The sequence below is a fragment of the Cebus imitator genome, unplaced genomic scaffold (genome assembly GCF_001604975.1).
Source record: "Cebus imitator isolate Cc_AM_T3 unplaced genomic scaffold, Cebus_imitator-1.0 Scaffold56, whole genome shotgun sequence".
NCBI lineage: Eukaryota > Metazoa > Chordata > Mammalia > Primates > Cebidae > Cebus > Cebus imitator.
Genome location: NW_016107371.1, coordinates 1,073,190 through 1,089,101, shown reverse-complemented (window position 1 = coordinate 1,089,101; position 15,912 = coordinate 1,073,190). Strand labels below are relative to the sequence as shown.

Sequence of the window (15,912 nt, the reverse complement as noted above, 5' to 3'; positions counted from 1 at the left end):
CGTCCTTCTTCACATGGCAATATTGAGGAGAAGAATGTGTCCCCCAAGAAGGAGGAAGCCCCTGATAAAACCATCAGATCTTGTGATAACTCACTCACTATCATGAGAACGGGTTGGGAGAACCACCCCTGTGATTTGAGTATTTCCACCTGGTCCCTCCTACGACTCGTGGGAATTATGGGAACTACAATTCAAGGTGAGATTTGGGTGGGGACACAGCCAAACCATATCAATGCCAAATGCTGGTGAGAATGCAAAAAAAAAAAAAAAAAAAAAAAAGAAAGAAAAGAAAAAACAACAACAACAACAAAACCGAAATTACCATACATTGCTGGAGGTTAAAATGCTAGAGTCATTCTGGAAAATAGTTCAGTAGTTTCTTTAAAACTACACATACATTTACCATGTGACCCAGAATCACTCTCCTGGACACTTATTTCAGAGAAATGAAAACTTATCTACACAAAGCCCGTACATAATTCTTCCTAGCAGCTTTATTTTTCTCCCAGCCCAACACTGGAAACAAACAAAATGTCCTACAATAGGTGAGTGGTTAAGCAAACTGTAGTACTTTCATACTATGGAATACTACTCAATAATGAAAAGGAACAAACACCACCGATAATGCAACAACTTGGATGAATTTAAAGGAAATTATGCTGAGTGAAAAAAAAAAATGTCCAAAGGTCACATACTATATGATTCTATTTATTAACATTCTAGGAATGACAAAATCGTAAAGATGGAGAACAGATTAGTGATTGTCAAGGATGAGGAATGGGGGGCCCATGGGGTGGGTGTAACTATAAAATGGAAGTAGGATGGAGTTCTGTGTGGTAATGGAACACTTCTGTATCTTGATTGTAGTGGTGGTAACATGGATGTACATGTGTGATAAAATAATACGGAGCTTTAAAAAAATTACATGTGGGTTTGCCTCAACAAAAATATTGTTTGGTCTTGCTATTCTTGGACTTATTTTTATGTGAAAAAAGTGCCATTTCTATGTAGTTGGCTGTTACTTGCTTGCTTTCGTTCATTATGTTTCTAAGGTGTACCCAAGCTATTGCATGCTGCTGTGGTTTATTGATATTCCATGTTATCTAATATTCCATTTAATGACTGTCGCTCAAGTTATTTCCTTGTTCTCCTGTTGATGGACATTTGTGTTAAATCTAGCTTTTTGCCGTTTTGAAAAAAAATCAATGTTTGTGCATGTCTTCTGGGAAAGTATGCAAGAGTTTCTCTGGATGTCTCTGTCTGTACTGGCATAACTAAATACCTGAGACTGGGTAACTTATAACTAATGGAAATTTATCTCTCATCATTTTGAGTCTGGGAAGTCCAAGATCAAGATGCAGAAAGTTCCGTGTCTCGTGAAGCCTAGTCTCTGCTTCCAAGAGTGTTGCCTCCTCTGGAGGGAATAAATAATGTGTCCTCAACATGGCAGAAGGGCAGAGGGCCAAGGGCACTCCCTTCAACCTGGAGCCCTTTTATAATTATGCTAATCCCATTTGTGAGGGTGGAACCCTCATGACTTAATCACCATTCTCAAGGCCGTCTCTCTCTATACTGTTGTATTGGGGATTCAGCTTTAATATAAATTTTGGAAGGGACACTGTCATTCAAACCGTAGAACTAGAGAATATACATAGGAGTGATTTGCTCAGATGGAGGTTATGAGAGCATTCAGCTTCATAAGATAAGGTTAAATTGTTCCAAGTGGTTACATCAATTTCTACCCCCACTATCAGTTTAATTTGCATTTTCCTAATTAAAGATGTGGTTGCTCATCTTTTCCTACATCCATTCACCATTCATGTTTTTCTTCTCTGTGATGTACCTGTCAGATCTGCTGCTCTTTTTTTTTTTCTATTGTGTTGCCTTTTTATGACTGATATATAATATTTTTTATATAATCTCAATACTGGTCTTTCTTTCAAATTTGTCTCACATATTGGTTTGTGTCTTTTCCTTCTTCGTTGTACCTTTTGATGAACACGAGCTCTTCATGTTATAGTTGCAAATTTATCAACTTCAATTTCCTTTTATGGTTAACACTTTTGTGCCTTAAGAACTTCTCTCCCATTTTAAGATCAGAAAGATGTTTTTCTATATTTTCTTCTAAAAGTTTAAAACTTTTACAACGAAATCTTTAATTCCTCTGGAATTAATCTTTGGGTATGGTTCCTCCCTAACTTTTGGCTTAGTTATTCCATCCTTCATGAGAACCCTGTTATCTTTAATAGCCAAGTGGATGAGAAAGTCAAGGAAGAAAACTCTCATCCACGACAAGATGTGGAAAGCTGGCTTATTCCTCCTTAGGTAGCCTTGAAATAAATTTTGGTAAAATGACCTAGCTTTCCCTTGCTGTAGCCAAGGCATTTGCTTTAGAAATTTTGCAAATGTTTGAGTGTCACATGTTAAAAAGTAAAACAAACAAAAAGCAATTAATCCCCTCTCACCATTTGAGCTATGACTCAGATCATTTAAATAAGCTATTTAGTGAGGGGAAAAAAGCATACATTTAAAATGCCTGTTTGTGTAGTATTCAGAGTATGGGTTCTGCTTTTGAAGAGGCAATACAGTTTATTGGAAATATCACTGGACAGAGAGTCGAAAGACCTGTGTTTAAGCCTTGATCTGTCATCACCTGGTTGAGCAACCTCTTTGTATTAGTTAGGATTATGTGCAGTGGCCTGTAACAAGAAACCTTCTACAGTGGCTTAATCAAATAGGATTTACTTTTTCTCATATAACAGCCCAAGAGCAGGCAAGCCAGGCCCAGTGCAATGGCTCCTGCTTTCAGTTTAGGCTTCCTTCACAGCATGTGGCTTTTGTCTTCATGTTTGTGACCATGACTGCAAGAGTTAGCTCTTCCTCCAGCTTTGCATCAGAGTTACAGGCATGATGAAGAGGAAGGGCAAAGAACAAAAAGTGAATGGCAGAGACCTTTGAAAGCACTTTTCCAGGTGCCCTGCCTGGTAACTTCGGTTTGCATCTCCAGAACCAAAATTGCTGTACTTGCCCATTATTCTTAGCTGAATTTTAACATGGCCAATTTTTGCCCTGGACAAAATCAAGATTCTGCCAGTTGTCATTGGATAGGCAGCTGGCAGTGTCTGCCCCACTGTCTAAGCTTCCAGTGGGGCTGCCTGCCCTCTACTGACAGGGTTGTTTGCATGACAAAATAGAAGATCAAATGTAAAAGTGCTTCACACACTGTAAAATGTATTTAATAAACATAGTGGAAATATTCTGAACTATTTTCTCAAAGAGCAAATCCAATGTTAATAGAAAATTCAGGCTGGATGTGGTGGTTCATGCCTATCATCTCGGCACTTTGAGAGACTGAGGTGGTAGTATCACTTGTGGTCAGGAATTTAAGACCAGCCTGGGCAACATAGTGAGCCCTCATCTCTATAAAAAAATTAAAAAGTTAGCCAGGCACATTGGGGCATGCCTGTAGTCCCAGCTATTCTGGAGGCTGAGGCAGGACGATTGCCTGAGCCCAGAAGTTTGAGGTTACACTGAACTGTGATTGCTCTACTGCACTCCAGCCTGAGTGATAGAGTGAAACTGTCTTCATCCTCTCCCCTGGCAAAAAAAAAAAAAAAAAAGGAAAAAAAAAGTCCAACTAAATGTAGAGCCTTGGGTCATTAATATCTTTTGAACTTCTACTCATTCTCTTTTGGACATCTGCAGATAACCTGAGTACCAGGGTTTTTATAGATACACGTCCTTAAATATCAGTCTTTAGATTATTGTCAAGCATTGTTGTGGTGAACATTTGTTGATCCCCTCCCCCCTTTCTCTTTCCTCTAAGCACCCCCAATGTCTCTCTGTGTGATTTTTGTTTGGATTGACCCTGCTTTTACCTCCAGGGATAAGCCTTGGCTAGTTTAAGCCATTTGACATATGAGATCCCAAAAGACAGTGGCCGAGTCAGCAATGGGCCGCCAGAATGACCTCACAACTTTCACTGGGACTGCCATGATGTTGACACTGCCCTCTTGGATGATAAATATGTAATCTTGAACTGCTACAGCCATTTTTATTGCACCAGGAGGGGAGCAGTCTGAGGGTGAAGCCAATTCACAAAGAATACCTGTATCAAGAGAATTGCCTAGAATCAAATGATACAACAAACTTCTGGTTTCCCAAAACCAATCTTACTTCTGGGTTTTTTTCCCCAGCTCAATGAACCAAATATTTCCTTATTTTGTTATTTATTTGTATAAGTGAGTGTGAGCTGGGCTTTCTGTTATTTGTAACCAAAAGATTTCTAAGTGATAGTTTCTATATGTATATTCCATGAAAAATTATATATATATTACATTATTTTAACATTATTCTTTTAAATTATATTTTAAATAATTTATGTATTTAAATAATGTATTTAATATATGTGTATATGTATCTATTAATATTTAAGTGAGTTTATTCTAAAGTTCATATCCTTCCTGAATTAAGGCCATAAGGCCTGAATGCTACTAAGCATGGCTGTTTCTCCCTATAATAATTGCCTGCAGAGCATCTGTCCAGAGAAGTTGGCAATGAGATGCTCAGAGCTTATTCCTGCCCTTTGGGGACTGTGCCTGTTACCCCTGGGTTACAAGACTCATTCTTGAGTACTCTGAACCAAAGACCAATTAGGCTAACACATGTCAGTGTTCTTATAGGTGTATTTCCTGTTTCCTGTTTGTGAAGGCAACCTCAAAAGAAATAAAAGTGACAGTCTCACCAAAACTTGTACAGAGCTGTCAAATGTTCAAGTACAATATTCACTAACTATGAGTGATCTCAGTTGCAGGGCATCTGAGCTCCTGGTGTTAAAATCTGTTGTGATACCTAGGAAGGCCTCGTGATCCCAGGCACTGAGTGTGTGTATACGGTGAGTTAGTTTTTTAGTCTCTTGAAAGGGTTGAATTGTGTAAATTATGATTCAAAATGCAAAGATGCATCCTAGGTAAGTTTCTATGTGTTTGTATATTTGTATTTGCTAAGTAGAAAAGTAAGCTTCGTTATGGGGTAGCCATTTCCATTTTTAACTCTTAATGAATGTATATGTTACTGAAAAGAAAGCTATGCACCCGTTTTAATTTAAAAAAATTCCTGTTCTGTTTTCTGGTGACTCTGATTAAATGGAAACCTTATTTAAGTGTATGAGATTTAGTAAAACAAAACAAAACAGGATATATGGTAATGAAATAAAAACCTGGCTTGTTGATTCCTGGAAAAAAGGTAATATATACCCCTCCTTGCTTTCCAAATGGACTCATTTAGTATAGAAAATTGAAGAGGATATTATGCAGCAAGTAGATGGGATGTTTTCTAATTCAAAAAAGATTCTTTTGAAATTTTATTATAGTATAATTAAGGCAGCAGCACCAGCACTAGTAAATTTCCTGTTAGAATAGGAACATTATTACTTTCCTAATTTGTTGATATGAGTCTCAAAAGCCATCTCATTGAACAGTTAGGAAAATTGGCTTTCCAGGAAGGGAAATCTACTGAATTTCTTGGAAACTTTTCAAAATAAGCTAATGGCCCCAGATAAGAGCTAGTGAAGAATTGCAGGCAAAGTCATATGGCTTAGACCTCAGTAATATGTTTTGTGCCTGTTTGGAAAAAAGGGAAGAATATTAGTCTGATATTTACTTGGTCAAACAGTTGTGTATGAAGAACAAATGGAGAAAATAAATGGGGGCAGGGCACATAAGTTGATATCAAATGAAACTTGAATTTACTTAGCTCTTTTCATTCCACGTTTCCCCCATTAAGTCTCTATGGTTTAATTAAGCACTAGCTGAGCAACATGGCTCACCTAGATGTGATAAAAAAGTGAAAGTGAATTTTTTTTTTTTTTTTGAGGCAGAGTTTCGCTCTTATCTCCAAGGCTAGAGTACAATGGCAAGATCTCAGCTCTCTGCAACCTCCACCTCCCAGGTTCAAGCGATTCTTCTGCCTCAGCCTCCTGAGTAACTGGGATTACAGGAACCTGCCACCATGCACAGCTAATTTTTGTATTTTTTAATAGAGACGGAATTTCGCCATGTAGGCCAGGCTTGTCTTGAACTCCTGACCTCAGGTGATCTGCCTACCTCAGCCTCCCGAAGTGCTGGGATTACAGGCATGAGCTACCACATCTGGCCAAGTGAAAATGTTTTATTCTAAATTTGGTAGGCCAGTCCTTCTAATGAGTCCTACAGAAGAATAATAAAATAGTTGAAGTCATGTTCAATAAAATCTAATGTTTTTTCCCTCGTGGCTTTGAGAACAAAGTCTCAACCCTACTGCATTTCTCCTGGAGGCCAGGATAGAGTTGTGCATTGTAACTAGTAATGATCCTTCTTCTTAATTTGAACTGTTTATGGATATCACAACCCTAGACATGGCAGTAGCCATTGCTTTAGCTCCTTGGCTCTTTCTGACATCAAGCTAAAGCATAATAGGAAAATGTGTGTTTTTGCCTAAGACAGTACAGCTTGAGTAGGAATTAAGGTAAGAACACTTCCCATTGGCATGGAGGTGCAGTGAATCAATATGATGCTATTAGCTCCTAGTCATTTCTGTTCCTCCTGCATCATCTGGGTCCTTCTCTGTGTTTATTGTCTCAGGGGCAAGCAATTCCTTGCTAGAGTGAGCTGCAAATAAGCTTGACTTGATCTCTCATTCACATGGAGCAAAGGGAGACCATGAGAGTTCATGCTGCAGGTTTGCAGCATCTGCCAGACCCAAATGAGGATGATTTGGTTGAGAAATTGACAGAAAAGCTCTTGGGGCAGTGAAGAAGTCATTCTCTGCTTGACTACAGTGGGCTCGAGAGAGTAGTGAGCAACGCAGGGAAGAGAATGACCTCTTCAACAGGTGTTAAACTTCCTAACAGGGGCTTTCCATAAGAATGGCCTGACTTAGCAAAACTGCCCAAATTTTCTGGGCTTTTTGGGATTTTGTTCAAGAATTTCAGACAATTTAGTAAAACTGCCCAGTGGCAGAAGTCCAGATAACCATAGATGGGAAGAATACATGTAAAGAAATTATTTGAAAGCAAGATACATGAATAGACTCTAGAATTGCATTTATTACTGATTTCCTGTGGGTTGGATATCTCTCTTTAGCCTCCTTAAGCCTGGATTGTTTTGTCTGGGTCCCCAAGAAATCTCTATTCTTCCCAAGACTCCATGTTACTAGCTTCTCAGTTATAGGATGTTACATGGAATTTCATTTTTTCTGTAGTTTTCTAAGCTAAGGACTTTGGCCGGACGCGGTGGCTCAAGCCTGTAATCACAGCACTTTGGGAGGCTGAGGCAGGTGGATCACGAGGTCAAGAGATCGAGACCATCCTGGTCAACATGGTGAAACCCCGTCTCTACTAAAATACAAAACATTAGCTGGGCATGGTGGCACATGCCTATAATCCCAGCTACTCAGGAGGTTGAGGCAGGAGAATTGCCTGAACCCAGGAGGCGGAGGTTCTGGTGAGCCGAGATCGCGCCATTGCACTCTAGCCTGGGTAACGAGCAAAACTCTGTCTCAAAAAAAAAAAAAAAAAAAAAAAATTCTAAGCTAAGGACTTTGTTGCTCCCCTTCTTAAAAGAATGAATGCTGTTTTAGTTCTTTTAGTCTGGGAGCTCATTATTCTGTATTTTCAATGTCCCACAAATTCCCCTCTGTCAAAAAATGCTGATTTTTGTCAACAGGACACCTTTCATTTAGGGATAATATGGAGAGTGATTATCTCAGAGGCTGAGCGCATGAGACACCAAATATTCAGAGGATAATTAAAGTATGCTTCCAGATATTTTCAAATATAGCCACAGAGACAAATACTGATCAGTCGAGTAATTGATTCCCTGCCAACTATTTTCCATCCAGTCATGTTCTTAATGCCAAAACAGCTAATAAATTCGGTGAAAACAAAAACAGACTGCTTTTATATGTAGAAAAAAATAAAGAGTAGTTTATTTCCCAGCAATTTTGCAACAAATTTTTAGTGTCATATAGACATAAGGGAATGGTGTTTACTGGAGATGAATGATGATTTCAATTAATGAACAAATGTTGATTAAGTACCTACTAACCTGAGCCCTAGGGATGAATTATGTGGTATAATATGGACTCACATATTTGGTAACAGATTATGTTTCTAGAAACATAATTCATTTATTCATTCAATAAATATATATTGAGCACTTGCTATGTGACAGGCACTGTGTTAGATGGTGGGGATATTAATAGGGACAGGAAGGCATGCAGCTGAGAAGAATGGGGTTGGGAGCAATGTTAATCAAAGAATCACACAAATAAATTTTACAAATATGTTAAGTACCATGATAGAAAACAACAACAGCAAAAACAAGGAATCATGAGACTATAAAATGCAGGCATCATACCTAGTCTCAGCGGGGATCAGGGAAGGCTTTCCTGCAGAAATCTGGGGAGATAGGCAGAAGAATGGTCATGGCAGAGGTTCCAAGGCAGAGAAGAGAGCATGGAGCTTACTAAGAGCTGAGCCAGAGGTAGTGTTGCTGGAGAGCAAGGTGGGCATCCTATGGGGGAAAGCTAGAGAGGCGGCAGGAGCTAGATCATGAAAGACTTAGTAGAGAACGAATGAATGAACCAACATGAGTAATTTATTACACTATGGTCTTCTGTAAAAATAAAAGGAGTTTGCAATTGTATAATGACTCTGCTGTTAGGGAGAAGATATTCATTTACTCACCCAGCCAATATTTCCAAGACAAAATCCTTGTTCCCATGGATGTTAAATTCTAGTGAAACAGGCAGATAATATGCCAATAGGCAAATATATAGGTTTTATACTAAGCTTTTGCTTAAAAGTAAGTAACATGTGTCTTTAGATGGAATTTTAAAAATGATTTCAAATATAAATTGCATTGTATGTAAATGTGGCTTTTCTTCTGTTTAGTTAAATAAAGGCATATGCTCTAGAAGTCCTAAGAAGATGCTCAGGACAGGTGTCCTTCATAGTACCCAATTCACAGTCAAAGACTTTGAAGAAATTCCAAGAGAGGAAAATGTGAGAAACCAGGCTTTGTGTTAGTTTGTTTTTGTTTCTGAGGCAATAATTATCCCATTGTCCTCCCTGTACTTTGTTCAGGATTGGTGAGGGGAGGAGGAAGGGACCAAGATGAAGACTTAAATGAAACTCATCGAGTCTAACACTAATGGAGAAGGGTCTGAGAGGGAGAGCATTTCCGAGTCTTTCTATTTCTTTGGTTTTATTTTCTTTGTTTGTTTTTGAAATGGGATCTCACTCTGTTGCCCAGGCTGGAGTACAAGAGTGCAATATTGGCTCACTGAAGCCTCAGCCTCCTGGGTTCAAGTGATCCTCCTGCCTCAGCCTTCTGAGTAGCAGAGACTACAATTGCACACTACCACGCCCAGCTAATTTTTTCATTTTTTGTGGAGTCAGAGCATCTCACTGTGTTGCCCAGGCTAGTCTAGAACTCATGACCTTAAGCAATTCTTCTGTGTCGGCCTCCCAAAGTTTTGGAGTTACAGACATGAGCCACCACATCTGGCCTCTTTCTATTTCTTCTTGCAAAAAGATCTTATTATATCTTATTATGTATTTAATATGCTTTATACATTTTGCACATTTAGTGTCTCTAGAAAAGGTTCACATCTTAGAATCAATATACACATTTAAGGAGAGGGATTTCTTTCCCGCATTCTCAAAAGCTGTTATTTCATATTGCTTCTTAAAGTCATCAGGGACTTACAACACAGAAAACAATACATGCCTGGAACCTTATTTCAGGTTTTCAACTGTGCCTGTCTTTTATGAAGGTCTGCTGGAAGATTTTTTGATGCAATGTTTACATAGCTACATAGAGAGTATTACTGACATCAGTGGAATTACATTAGGGCACCAGTGAAGATTACCTTCAGGTCTTGTTTGCGAAAGTCAGAGGGTTTGATATAAGTAGTTCATTATATCAAAGGGAGCCAAGATAATGATCAGTTCAGGAACCTCCCTGTTTCTGACTTTTCTACCGTATGAATCAAAGTGATTATTTCTGTGTATGTTATTTTAATCTGTTTAGGCTGCTGTAACAAAATACCATAAACTGGGTGGCTTATAAACAACAGAAATTTATTTCTCACAGTTCTTGAGGCTGGGAAGTCCAAGATCAAGGTGCTGGCACATTCAGTGTCTGTTGAGGTCCTATTTCCTAGTTCATAGATGGTGCCTTCTCGCTGTATCCTCCCGTGGTAGAAGGGGAAAATAAATACTCTGGGGTCTCTTTCATAGGGACACTAAATCCGCCTTCATGTCCTAATCACCTGCCTCAATCTCCACCTTCTAGTATAATCACCTTGGGGGTTAGAACTTCAACATACGAATTTGGGGAGGGAGGCAGACACAAATATTCAGACCACAGCATATGCCAACAATCTCAGAACTGGGAGGAATGATGGGCATGTTGTTAGGCTGATCCTTTAGTACAACTTTTTCTCAACATAGCACTATTGTCATGTTGAACCAGATAATTCTTTTGCAAGGGACTTTCTTGCACATTACAGGATGTATTGCAGTATCCTGGTACCAGTAGTAGATGCCCCAGCCATGACAACCATCTGTAGGCATTGCCAAATGTCTCCTGGTAAGGCCAAACATCACTCTCAGTTGAGAACCCTGCTTTGGTACATCCTTATCAGTGATTCGCACTGCTGTGTTTTAGCCTTGTATTGTAGTTGTATCTCAAATGTGTGCAATTCTAAATGCGTAGCTTTCAGTTTTACAGGATGGTATCTTTACAGTTCTGTAATTCTCACATCCAAATTAAAGATGACATTATGAAACCAGAATTATAAGATGAAATAATTAGATATTTACTCAGGCAAGTATGTGAAATTCTAATGTGATGATATGTTTTTTTGGGAGTTACACATTTTGAGAGCCTTGTTTTATTTGCTAAAGCCTTAAAAAATTTTACCCTCAAAGTTTAAAACTTACTTAGTGGTTCAACCGTTTCTTAAGAAGATACGTTTATGAGCGTCTTCAAGTCACAAAGACTCCATTTCAGTCAGCCGCAAGAATTAAGAGCCTTTTGGTGCCTTGGCACCAAACTTAAACTAGACTTAAATGAGGTACATTTAATGAAATCAATTCTAGTTTTATAGGAAGCTGAGAACAACAGAGAGAAAAAGTGCTGCTCTTGTGTCCTTTGGTGATGGTGTTTGACATTTTAGTGTAATTTATTATAATAGTATACTAGTTTAATGTTCCCTTATAATCTGCAGTTGAATCAAAGTTTCTGAAAATGGGAAGAATGTGTTCTATCTGTCACTGCTAAGCTAAAGAAATGGTATTTAAAAATCACTTAAATCATAAATGATTAGATCTTCTGAAGTGGTATTTTACTAAGCTATGGTGCAGGGGAGAACTTCAAATTGCAAAAATGTACTTAGAAGTGTGAGTAACATATGACACCCTTAAAAAGATTATTTTTACATAAAATTCCTTCTTCTTTGTATTTTTTATTTTAATAGATATTTATTTTGTTAGGTGGTTTTATGAAAACGAAATTCCTTTTTACTGTTATTGTTTACCTCACTTAAAACTTCCTGCCTTCCTTAAAATATCACATATAGTTCAAATGAAGCCAATATTATTTGTAAAAGAGAGCTTCTTTTGTGTCATGATCATGTTTAGAAATATTGAAGACTTCTGATTATCTGGCCAGGCACAGTGGCTCAAGCCTGTAATCCCAGCACTTTGGGATGCTGAGGTGGGCAGATCATGAGATCGGGAGTTCTAGACCAGCCTGGCCAACATGGAGAACCCCATCTCTACTAAAAATACAAAGAAAAATTAGCCAAGCATGTTGGTGCATGCCTGTAATCCCAGCTACTTGGGAGTTGAGGCAAGACAATCATTTGAACCTGGGAGGTGGAGGTTGCAGTGTGCCAAGATGACGCCACTGCACTCCAGCCTGGGCAACAGAGCAAGACTCCATCTCAAAAAAAAAAAGACTTCTGATTATCTCAAAAATAAAGTTCTACTTTCTTTTCATGACATTTGAGGCCCTCTAGTAACTGGCTGCAATCAATCTTTTCACATTTACCTTCATTACCTCCCTTTGCCCTGTCCCCATATCATATTCCAGCCATAATGAATGAGGTGGCCCAGGTCATCCTTGCACTTTTCGGCCTCCATATCCCTTCTCATGTTGTGATTTCCACCCCTCAAATTCCAATCCACTCTTAGGAATCATTTATTTCACAAGACATTCTCGAATTTTCTTAGTTGGAATTAAACTCTCTTTTTTTGTATAACGCTTTGAAAGCACTAGTCTAGTGCTTTTCAAAGTATCTGTGGAAGAACTAGATTTTTTAAAAACTTTCCAATTCATCACAAGCCAATAGGTGTCCTTCTGCCTATGACTAGTACTTAGAATCTACCACAGGAAACTCACCATGCAAGTTTGGCAATCTCCAAACCATTCTATACCCTGTTCAATGAGATGAGTTCACTTGATCATACATTTGGATGCTACAGCAATGTCCAGCTGGTATAAAAGTTTATTGACAATTACTTGCAATATCTGTATTTGCCTTATTGAAGTCCGATAAGACTGGTCCGTAGACCACACTTAAAGTAGTGCCGTCTTAGACTATAAGCTCCATGAGGACAGAACTTAGGGCCGCTTGCTTTCATTATCATAATCCTAGGACCTGGCATTGACTGTCACATAACAGCACATTGATTACATGCAGAGGTTCTGTAGGTAGCAGTTCCTGCCTCCAAAGTTGCTTGGACCAGATCGTGGTCACTTTTTAACACCTATAAGATCATCATACTTTACTTATAACAGAAAATAAGAATAAATGGGACCATCAGGCTGATTTATTTTTAGAATACATGTTCTTTAATATAAAATCTACTAAAAGAAAACAGAATTTTAGCCTCCTGGGGCTGGTATGACCTCTTTATAAATAAAGATCACTTGATCAATAATTTAATTTTTCTTCACTAGATAGCTGTAAAAATTCACTTGAAGTTCACTTAAGTAAAATAAAGGAAGCTTAAAAGAAATCTATAACATCCTCTTAAATAACAAGACTATATGAGAGAAGTGTGCTCCTTGTACAAGGGAACCCCTGTAAAAAACAAAATTATATTTAAAACCAAAACAACNAGGAGATACACTGAATCTTGAACAGTCTAAAATTGTATTTCTGAAAATGAGAATCACATGGAGTTAGTTTAGCATCTACCAATGTAATTTCTATGTGACGGAGTAACATTTTTCAAAATGTAAAGTGTAAGATTCTTAATAAGTTACTTGACAATGCTATTTGAACATAACATCTCTAACTTTCAGTAGTTCAAGAATGTCTTCTGAAGTGGTAGGAAATTGCAGTTGAATGTTCATAGTTTTCACTGAATGTTTCATTATATTAACGTTAACAGCCAAGAAAAACAAGGACATTTACTATATGTTTTTCCCACCCTTAGCCACTTACTTTTCCATGGAACATTTGTTATTTCTGGGAAACATATGGCATATGCCCAGAACCATAATTAGTAACAGTTTGATGTTACAGGAGTTCAAAACTTAGTATTTTCTAGCTTCACTAGATCAGTGGCTCCTCTGAAATATAAAAGCAACAAATACAGATCCTACGAGTACATTCTAGGGTCAGCATTTTCTCATTTACTAACTGGAGTATTTGCTTGTTTTGATGGGGAGGTGTTCAAATAGCTCTTCCCCAGAGCCAGAAGGAGGCACTGCTCTAAGAACTTTATCTGTATCAACTTATTTAATCATTGCAGTAACCAGTGAGGAAAAAAGAGGCACAAAGACATTAATATGCCCAAAGTCATTTAAATGGGAAATTGTGTGGTCAGAATTTCTCTTAGGGAGTCTGGCTCCAGGGTCTATGTTATAACATTCATACACAGTATCTTTTACACAGTACTGCTCCACTAAAGAGATGAAAGCTTCCAGAATTCCATTGGTAAAATCCTGTTGAAAAGGTTATTTTCTTGCAGACTATTTTTGGCTAATGCTTAATTAGTAGCTGGGAAATGCAGAATGACTGGGGAATGCTGGGTAACCAGGAATGCTGGATAAATGGGGGAATGCTGGGTATTTGGGAATGCTGGGTAACTAGGAATGCTGGATAATAGGGGAATGCTGGGTAATTGAAAATTCTGGATAGTCAGAGAATGCTGGGTAACTGGGGGCAGGGAGGGGAGGGACAAGAATTCATTAGTTAGCAGCTCACCCTAAGCATGCTTCTAGTAGCTGTAAACCAGAGGGTTACAGAACCTGGGACTGCTGCAATATTGGTGATCCTCACATAAGATGCTTCAAATCAGTACTATCTTTGAATCAGAAGGATATATATTTAAAGATGCATTTTACTTCAAATCTTTAACTGTATTTAAAATTCACAGTTTTCTAGCACTTGCTGAATATACTTATACAATAGCAGAGAGGAGACATTTCAGGGAAAGCATATTGCTTATTTATGAATTCATTTATTTTTTACTTAAGACCGAAGACTTTGTGGGTGAGTGGGTTAGCAGAGAGAACCTTTAGTCTTTCCAATAGGAAATTTACCACTGAGCTCTGATACATATCCTAGCCAGGGGACACTTTTGCTTTGTCCTGGAAGCCATCCGTTGCTGAGGCTGGTTACTCAAAGAAGGCAAAACGTCTCATCAATATAAAAATGTAGTTTGTCCCATCTTGTGTTACTAATGCAGTTATTAAGGACTGGAGGTGCAACATTGCTTAGCAACATGCATAATAGTATTTACTATTATTTTATTTGAGCAGCAGCAGCAGTACTATGTCTTGTAAATGTTGTAGTGACATTTTATTTTCCTTCTCATTTAACATTACTTGTATCCATTGCCATGGTATTAAGCAAAATGCTTAGTCTGTGGCAGGTAGAGTGGATTTACATACACTCCCTTAAGGACAGAGATCAGCCCTGAAAGCTGGCATTAGCCCAATATAAAACCAAAAGGAAATTAGTCTGCAGGTAAGAAAAAGTAGTAAAGGATTCCTACAACTGTCATGGTCTATATGGAGCTTCTAATTTTCACTACCAGCAAGTATATCATGGTGGTGATGTCCTGTGAGATGCAGGAACTTGCTATACTGTTCAGGACATTTGTTTTGTTGTCTCTAATCTTTCAGGCAGCAACTAGTGTTCATAATATTACACAGCCATCAAAAACGATGAATTCGTGTCCTTTCTAGGGACATGGATGAACCTGGAAACCATCATTCTCAGCAAACTGACACAAGAACAGAAAATCAAACACCGCATGTTTTCACTCATAGGCGGGTGTTGAACAATGAGAACACATGGACACAGGGAGGGGAACATCACACACTGGGGTCTGTCAAGGGGAAATAGGGGAGGGACAGCAGGGGGTGGGGAGTTGGGGAGAGAGAGCATGGGGAGAAATGCCAGATATAGATGATGGGGAGGAAGGCAGCAAATCACACTGCCATGTGTATACCTGTGGGACAATCTTGCATGTTCTTCACATGTACCCCAAAACCTAAAATGCAATTAAAAAATTAATAATAAAAAAGCAGACATAATCCCTATTTCCTCCTAATGAAAAGACAGCACTTTCACTAATGACAGTGCTAGCACTCCTTTGTCATTTACACTTTACCCTGTGTGTTGGAGAACAAGTTGATGTCTTGGAGATTTTGATCTGGGTGGACTTCTATCCAATCCCTCCTTTCTTCTCCAAAAAAGAAGAGCAACTGTACATCTGTGAATTGGGGCATTCCTCTACTACTTTCCCTTTTTCTGTCTCCACAGTCATCCTAGCTTGATCTCTTAAATCCTGGTATTCTAACTTGACTTCTGCTTGGGGAAGAGCAAGAAATCTCAGAGGTTAGG

The 15,912-nt window shown here is 38.4% G+C and overlaps 1 protein-coding gene across 4 annotated transcripts in view; it reads left to right on the top strand.

Moving 5' to 3' along the window:
* The window catches only part of NCALD (neurocalcin delta), a 446,431-nt gene that overhangs the window by 230,641 nt on the left and 199,878 nt on the right, over positions 1-15,912 (top strand). For 2 of the 4 annotated variants that reach the window (XM_037738648.1, XM_037738647.1), the window contains one exon: positions 4,808-4,883. The exons of the other annotated variants lie outside the window; for them this stretch is intronic. The gene's annotated coding sequence lies outside the window, so the exon portion shown is untranslated. The remainder of the gene's footprint in view (positions 1-4,807; positions 4,884-15,912) is intronic. 4 annotated transcript variants of the gene reach the window in all.